General features: G+C 43.6%; 1 long non-coding RNA gene across 1 annotated transcript in view; it reads right to left on the bottom strand.

Annotated features, from left to right (window-relative positions):
• Positions 1 to 7,330: 7,330 nt before the first annotated feature.
• The window catches only part of LOC108444886, a 3,403-nt gene continuing 2,466 nt past the window's right edge, over positions 7,331 to 8,267 (bottom strand). Inside the window, exon 3 of the long non-coding RNA XR_001859606.1 lies at positions 7,331 to 7,976. This is a non-coding gene — a long non-coding RNA (uncharacterized LOC108444886). The remainder of the gene's footprint in view (positions 7,977 to 8,267) is intronic.

Raw genomic sequence — 8,267 nt, 5'->3', positions numbered from 1 at the left:
TCTCTCTAAAGTTTTCCTCTAATTAATTCCATATTAAGCACTGAAAATCGGCAGGGTCCTCTCAGACGCCCCTTGTCCCTTTCTGTGCGGACCCTCCGGGTCCTCAGTGCTAAGCCCACTGGTAAAAAGCTGACATCTGTGCAGCAGCTCGCAGGCTGCACTTTCAGGTACAGCATGTGTTTCACCTTGAACTACCGTCTCATTTCAGACCCCACCATTGAGACCAATTAAGTACAGAGCACGCAAGGAGCTGACCGAGTGTCGCATGCTGGCTGTAACCACAAGGACTTAGAGGCCACAAATCTGTTATTACCAAGCTGTTCCTGACAGCAGCATGCTGCCTCCTAACAAAAAGAATAGATTAAGATCAATCAAGTCTCCCTCTGGCTTGTCAGTGGGACTTTGGACCACACCTTCCACCCAAAACTTCCCTCTTCTCCTGCTTCTGAACACCTAGGAAGCTCCAGGCTAACAAGGTGGCTGCTGAGTCAAGCGTGAGCTGAACCATATGTTCATAATTAGTTAACTTCTTGCTTTATTGCTAGAAGCACTATCAATAAATCAGTGACAGCTCATAGAGGCCTTAGGAGATGCAACAAGCCACCCCCAGCCAGCACGGAGCCCTCCCTTCCACACGGGCGACTGGCCATATTTCATTCCAGCTGTGGCATTGTGTGCTGAATTAACTTTATCCTCAATTTAGAAAGCCAGCATGAAATCAAGAGACCTGAGGAAAAGAATAAAGAGAAAAAAAAGAGAGAGAGAGAGAAGAGGAAGGGGAGGGAGGAGAGGGAAAAATCCTAGCAGGTCAACTCAAAAAGAAGTTTGGAGAGTGACCATCTACAGGGATGGTGCTGCTTAACCCATTGCTGCAAGGCTGGTTGCTGGCAGCACATTAATTAATAAGAGCCATTCTGCCTCTTATTGCCCAGTACTGCAGTTGAAGGCTTCTTAGCACATGCTGAAGGGGGAACCCAGTGATAGAATTGTTTTTTAACCAGTCGAACACTGTTAAGTTGCAGCCTAAATAGTAGGTAAAGCAGAGGAAGAGGCAACAGTGGTGCCAGGATGAGTCTGGCTGGACACACTGCAAGCTCTCGAGGTGAGCACGCTCACACAGAGCTGTGTTCAGCTTGAGCAAAGTGCTGTGAGGAGTCAGATATTCCAGGATTTGGGAAAGCACACAGCAACTCTCACACTGCTTGGTGTTAAGCCAGATTCCCCATGAGCAGTGGAGAGTGCTGGAGGCTTCTAGATAGCAATTCACGACACCCAAACCCAGAGCCTGCCTCTCCTATGGTCCTCACAGCTCTGTGTACTGCAAAGTTACACAGGCAACCTGAACATCACCCACAACTAAATGCTGAAATGCTTGTAATTAGCTGCTCCTGGGATCGTTCTGCCTTCCTGGAGGTTTAACTGAAACACAGCCTGTGCTTGCAGTGCTCCCACTGGCAATTTTTATCTGGTTGCAAAGGCACCTGAAAAGGTCATTGCCATAAGGCAGAGTGAGCGCTATTGTCCTCCTGGAGCTGATGGAGCTTTGAAGATGCAGCACAAAAGAATTCCTTTCCCCCGTGTTGCTCAGTTTCCCCCATCCTCAAAACTTAAATCCAGCTGTAAGATCCTGAGTGAAGGCTTCCTGATTTACTCAGCCTGAACCTTCTTGCTATGCCCGGGTGGGAGCAGAGGGAGGGATGCCGGCAAGCCCTCTAGTGTCCACCTTCGACATCCTTCTATAAAACATCCCGGGGTCCAGGAGCATGAATACCAAAACATTTTCAGCAATAAGCTAACCCTCCAAATTCACGGTACCAAACCACATCTTTGAAAGAATAAAGTCTATGATAAGTATTACTCTTGAAAATAAAACTGCCAGCAATTACAGAGGGCTATTCCTCAGTAAGAACACCTAATGTAGTATCTTCCCCATCACACATTTACAGTAAACAAAGCAATAAAAGCAAGTTACTGAAGGGCACTTTGCATGCCAGCAGCCAACCCAGAATGGAGCACTATAGGGTCTTTCACTTTCCCAGTGAAGCATTTTGTTCCAGGGGCCCACACTCCTTTGTGCACAAGGCACCAGGGGTGCTTGCCCACATTCTTCCTTGCACATTTGTATCTTCTGGGTGCTGAAGATTACAGAGAGGTCTAAGCCCTGTCCCTTAACACAGACCTCTCTTAAAAATTTGTGTAATTTCAAAACAACATCTAGCAGCTAACAGCAACACCCCAGATTAAATTTGTTCAGTTCAAATGAAGTTGCAATTTCTCAAACAACAGTACAGCTTCCTAGCTCTAAGGGGGAGGTCAGCAAACATGGACCAGAGCCAACAAGGTCCCAATGTGCATGTCACGAGGCTGCTGAGCTTCAGTGCTGGCCATGGATGACAGACCAGTCATTGCAGCTTCTGTGGGTGGCAAGAGGTCTCATTTCTGTCTGACTAGAAAGTGAGAAAGGAAAGATGATACAGAATCCACATGAGCTTCTGGACAGCTCAATAGCTGCCATTTAAGTCTCTGTTTCTTCCAGTCACTTCAGGAGACTCAGACACTAAAACCTTGAGCCAAGATAAAGTCTCCCCTCCAAAGCCTGCTCTGTTGCACTGTACTAACCTCTTCTTTCTTTCCCTGCTGTACTATTACAGTTTGCAATGGAATTATAAAATTACAGTAAGGCATGGATGAATCCTGCTCTCTCATCCAGGAGCAGTTAAAAACCAAATACTTCTCTTGTTTCTTATTCACTCTCAGGCCTTTTTACATTGCTTTGGCACAGTATGAGGCTGCCAAATGGATACAAACCTCCCCCCACCCCTTTCTCCACCAGGATAGCATAAAATATAACCAGACCAAAAAAAAATCCTGTCTGCAGTTATTATCCACTGCACATCACTGCTACAAGGGAAGTCATGCTGCCATTGAAGTGTGTAAACTTTTGGTTAAAATTAAATTTCAGCAAAAATTCAGGGAATAAAACAGCTCTGATGTGTTTTGAATGGAATTCTTTTAAAAGGCTTTGGGATTTGGAAGACATTTACTCTTTTAATCCATTATATCAAAATAATTGACAAAATCACAATGAAACATTTTGTTCCTTCCTAAAAACAAAAACCAAAGAGGGGAAAGAAAAAAATCTCTCACAGAGAATTAAAAAGCATTCAGGTTTCATTCCAACGAGCTGGGCGTCAGGACCTCAGCATTCTTCAAGAAAAGAGATTATTGTCTCCAGCCAGCTCTGGTGTAAGCCTGTAAAATCCTCTGCCAATCTTTTAGATGAATTACCAGCCAACTAATTCCTTTTCATCACCAGTTCATCGAACACTACCTGCATGGACTAGGAGCTGGAAATTTTGTGTATACAGACAGAGCTGTTTTACTAGGATATCTCCCCAGTGACTTATTGCTTTAAATCAGCCTTTGAAAACCATGCACAAAAACCCTGACATCTTTCTCAGCTCATGACAACAACATCCTTCACCTTCTGACCCCCAACACATTTACACACGTCCTAGAATCTTTCTTTCATTATTGATTAGGAAAGGCAATGCCATACAGCTCTGCAATGAAGAGATGCCCTCACACATATTTACTCAGATCAGAGATCTCTGCCAAACATCCCAACTGCCAGCCAAGAATGGAAAGTGCCCAGCTCTACACCCAAAGCAAGATGGAGAGGAGCCAGACTGCCAGCTCCTGAGCCACAGCCAAGAGGAAAAGCACTGTTAAATAGGTGAAGCCCAGTACATTGGTACTGGCAGCACGGTTCACACAGGAGGAGCTCACAGGCCAGGTTAGAAGCAGGCAGATGCACACATCAGTGGATGATTAGACATGAGGCCCCAGTCAGCTGTGCATCTGGTCCCATGAAAATTCATGCTAATTGGGACTAAACCCGCGAGCTAAGGTTTGCTGGCAGGTCTCCCTGCAAAATAGTTTGACTTCAATAGAAAACACCATGGAGAAAAACGTGGCTTTTCAGCAGACAGGGCTTTCTCTTGTAGGCGCAACAATTTCCCCCAAACCATGATGGTCAACACTCAGAGCACACCCAAGAAAAACTGTTTCTGCCATCTGTTATTTAACCCTGGGACTACCTCAGTGCCTTTGTTTGCACTGCTGAATCACTTTCTGTGATGTAAAGGTTACTTAGCTGCAGCATGGCAGCTCAGTGCAGTGGGAACCTCTGGAATGAGGGACACAGACAGCAGCAGTGTGCTGCTGATGCCAGACTGAGAACAGGCCTCGGTTCCAAAACTACAGCATGGTTTATAATAAAAACCCCATCTAATTAACCCCCAAAGTCACAAAAAATTATCAGTTCACAATTAATTTGCTCTTCTGGAGCCAATTGGTCTCAGCCAAGAACAAAGGGACTCATTTGGCCAGGGGCTACATGAGGACATTTTTTATTACAGAAATGTGAAATCTAAGCAGACACACCAGTCCCGATTGATAGATGAGGAACTGAAACAAAGATATAGAGACTGACTTGGGTCTATACCGTAAATGGGTGATGTTCTGACGTTTCAGGCATTTAAGTGCTGCTATAAAAATGTACAACATCAGACCCAGGAGTAGAACGTATTTCTCTTCCATACACCAATCAGATTGGCAATAGTAACAAATTCCCACCTGCAGTTTCCAGGAGAACCCATCAGCTTGTCAAAAGCCAGCCCTGAGATCAGGACCTCTGAGTTTTTTTTATGATACAATTCCAGCCAAAGGAAAGGGCAAGAAACAGGCAACAAATAGAGCCTGGGATGAGTTCTGAGAGAATATGTCCATAGGATGCTAAACCAGTGCAATTAATGTCCTCCTCTGACAAAAGGTCAATATACCCAGTAGAATTAATGAAAATATTCAAAAGAAAACCCCAGAATTATACTTATTTATCAAAATGCTCTCACTCTCAATGACATTCTGTAAACATACTCTGTGCTCATAAAACTTGTACTTTTTCCATTTGCCTTTCTATTTCAGGGAAACCTTATTCCTGTACCCTGGGGTGTAATCAGGTGCAATCTAAAGGACTGCTTCTCAGATGGCTGGCAAAATAGAAAAGCAATTACACAAAGCCAGACAAACACAGCATAGATTGTTGTTTATAACACATCAAATGGCACACAGGACAAAACAGAAAAAGCTAAAGACACAAATGTCCATGAACAAGTTCAGATTGGAAATTAGAGTGAAATTTTGAAGAGTAAAAGGCAGTACCAGCATCACAAGAGCAAGTCTCTTCTAGTCCTAGATCTTCACGAGCAGTTATCTGTGCTTTACCTAACAGATCTCTCTTCAAAGCAGGGATCTGCTGTCCCTTGTGAAACAACAGCTACATCCACAGGACAGACCAAAGACTTGCTGTTAGCAGGGGTGATAACAGATGGGTGAGCACTTGTGGACACAACACATGGCACAGATGTTATTCAAACATGGTCCCTACACACTTCACCTCTAAGGATTTCCTATATATAAAAGTACCATTATCTATGCAGAAAACCTTCAACTTTTTCAGATAAATTCCATCAGATGATATCCATTACTCAAATTAAGCTTCTAGATCACTAAAAAGTTATTATTTTACATACAGCAGCTAAATAAAACTTACTTTCTTCACAAAAAAACCCCTTTACTGACCACAAACAATTAAGCACTAGTAATAACAAATTTCCTACTAAGATTCTATCAAGGATAAATCTCATCCAGCATGTATCAGAAAATACAGGAAGAAAATCATACACCTTACATATACCATGTGCCTTCATTTCAAACCAAAAGAAAGCACTGAAGCCACCACAAGAACTGCACACAGGTAGGATGTCCTCTACTCACTAACTCACCACTCTTGTTGTGAGAAACTGCAGGTAAACCCAGAAAGATGTTTTGCAGTTTTTCTATCTTGTAGTCATCTTTTTTTCTTTATTCTAAATACTTGTGAAACTCCACAGTACCAAAAAGTATCAACACGGGAGAGCTGGAACCCTACAGCACTGAAAACTCAGTTTGACTCAACTACATTTTACAGGAATTAAAGCCCACAGGTGCATTCACTGCCAGCTGACAGCGATTTCAAGACTAGCAACCGGTGTGAGAGAGTGATGAAAAAGGTAAAGACTGCCCTAAAATATACCAAAAAGATATAAAAAGGGAAGATTTCCCCATGCTTTTCTCTAAAACAGTGGTGTGTTACAGAGCAACCCGAGTAAGTTTGGTCATCCATGTGAAAAACAGGTTAATATCAGCTGGAATATTTTCTGAGATAGGTTCCTAAGGTTAGGAAAGATTGTAAAAGAACCTGCCTTCTTCAACCTAAAAAGCAAAGGAAAAGACAATGTGTGACAGCGCTTTGCAAAGACGTCAAGGCTAAACACTAGAGAGGGAGATGAAGTGTCTAAACTAGAGCAAGAGTTTGGCACAAGGACAAAAGGGATTATACCTGCTATGAATACATGCAGCCTGGAAACTAGAAAGTGTCCAGCCATCAGAGCTCAGAGTACGGTGTAGCCTCACAGTGGGAATAACATAAGGAAAATAACCTAATTAGTTTTAAGAGGGAGATTGAAAAGTTTAAGAATGTCTCAACAGCAGGGGACTGGATTTGGGAAGTGCCTTTTAGTCCTGCGTTCAAGGAGGAAGACTGATCAGAGAAACAGCCAGAACCTGTATGTGTATAAATTCCCTTTCAAAAGCATTTTTGCAAATCTGTCTCATCAGGTTTAATTTCTCACACCTTTGGTTCACAAACACAACCAGAGATTCATGCAAGTGCCAGATACCTGTGTATACCTGTCTACAGGTTAATATCCTGAGTTATAAGTGAGCCTCTGTTTTGTCACTGATTCACTTAGCCACTCTTACTAGGGACAAGAAGCAGTGCAGCAGTAATACGGCAGGATAAGTGAAGAGGATTTGGGGTCGGTTTGGACACCTGTGCAGGTGTCAGCATGCAAAGCAACACATAACTGTAGTAAATCTGATATAAAACTTGAATTAAACTATTTGCATATACTATTTTTCTTCTGTGTACCATCCCTTCTGAAAGCCAGTTCACTATGATGCAAATGCAATTTTAAGGCCATTTCGACATAAAACTGGGATAAATCAGAAAAAATATTTGTGGTTTTTTTTAGTTTTAATCTGAAGGATTAGCTTCATCACTAACATTTAAAAAGAAACATCATAGAAATTACAAAAGAAAATACAGGTACAAAGAACAGATAAGAATTAACATTGCAATACACTTAAGTGTGTTCCCAGAACTTCAGGAAAGCTGCTATAACATTCAAAGTAAAATCTCCACTGAAGCAATATTGTAGTCTTGATAAACATTTTGCCCCGAAACTTTATTTCCAATTAAAGAGGTCCATCATTAGCTGCAATGAGCATTAAGAGCTCCAGATGAACAGGAAAATTAGCAGATGATTGTTACTTAGTTTTGTTTTACACACACATCAATGTGTGATTGCTACTGTGACTTGAACCTCTTCCATCACTGTGTGTGACCATCCATGCACCAGTTGGCACAATTAGGTGTTTCTCTCCTACAACAACAGCATTTTTCTTTCTCTGATAGTCACCCAAAGGGTATCTCCACAAACCAGGCCTCTGATTTGGTGGTCATTTATCCACGTATCACCTTTCACTCTCCAGCATGTCAACCTTGGTGAGCTGACCTGAATTCCTGGAGCTCAGGAAGCGGAGCACCATCAGCCCCGCAGCCAACACCACACCAGCTATGCAGACCCAGCAACGGAGGGACCACGGGCTTCCAGTGGGTTTGATATGTCTCCAGAGAGGGGAGACTCTGCACCCTCCCTGGGCAGCTGTTCCAGTGCCTGACACCCTCAATAGAAAGAAGTTCTTCCAAATGTTGAGGTGAAGTTTCTTGTGTTCCAGTTTATGGCCATTGCTCCTTGTCCTGTCACTGGGCACGACTGAAAAGACTCTGGCATCTTCCTCTTGACCCCTGCCTTTGAGATATTTATATGCATTAATGAGATCCCCTCAGAGGAGGCCCTGTTCCCTCAGCCTCTCCTCTAAACAGATGCTCCAACCCCTAATTATCCCCTGGATGTGCTGTTCAGACACCCAACTCTCCCCTCTTTGCTGACGCCCCGACAGAGGAACCGTGAGGTGCCTCGGGGCGACACGGGAGAGCACCCCCTGCGCAGGAAATCCCTGCTCTTCACCCACTGAAGGCTCCTCCGCACCTGCCTTACGCCCTTCAGGGCCAGGCGGGCATCTCCCGAGCTGCCCGGGCC

This window comes from Corvus brachyrhynchos, unplaced genomic scaffold, assembly GCF_000691975.1.
Source record: "Corvus brachyrhynchos isolate BGI_N302 unplaced genomic scaffold, ASM69197v1 scaffold162, whole genome shotgun sequence".
Taxonomy (NCBI): Eukaryota; Metazoa; Chordata; class Aves; order Passeriformes; family Corvidae; genus Corvus; species Corvus brachyrhynchos.
This window is presented reverse-complemented; position numbering and strand designations above follow the sequence as displayed.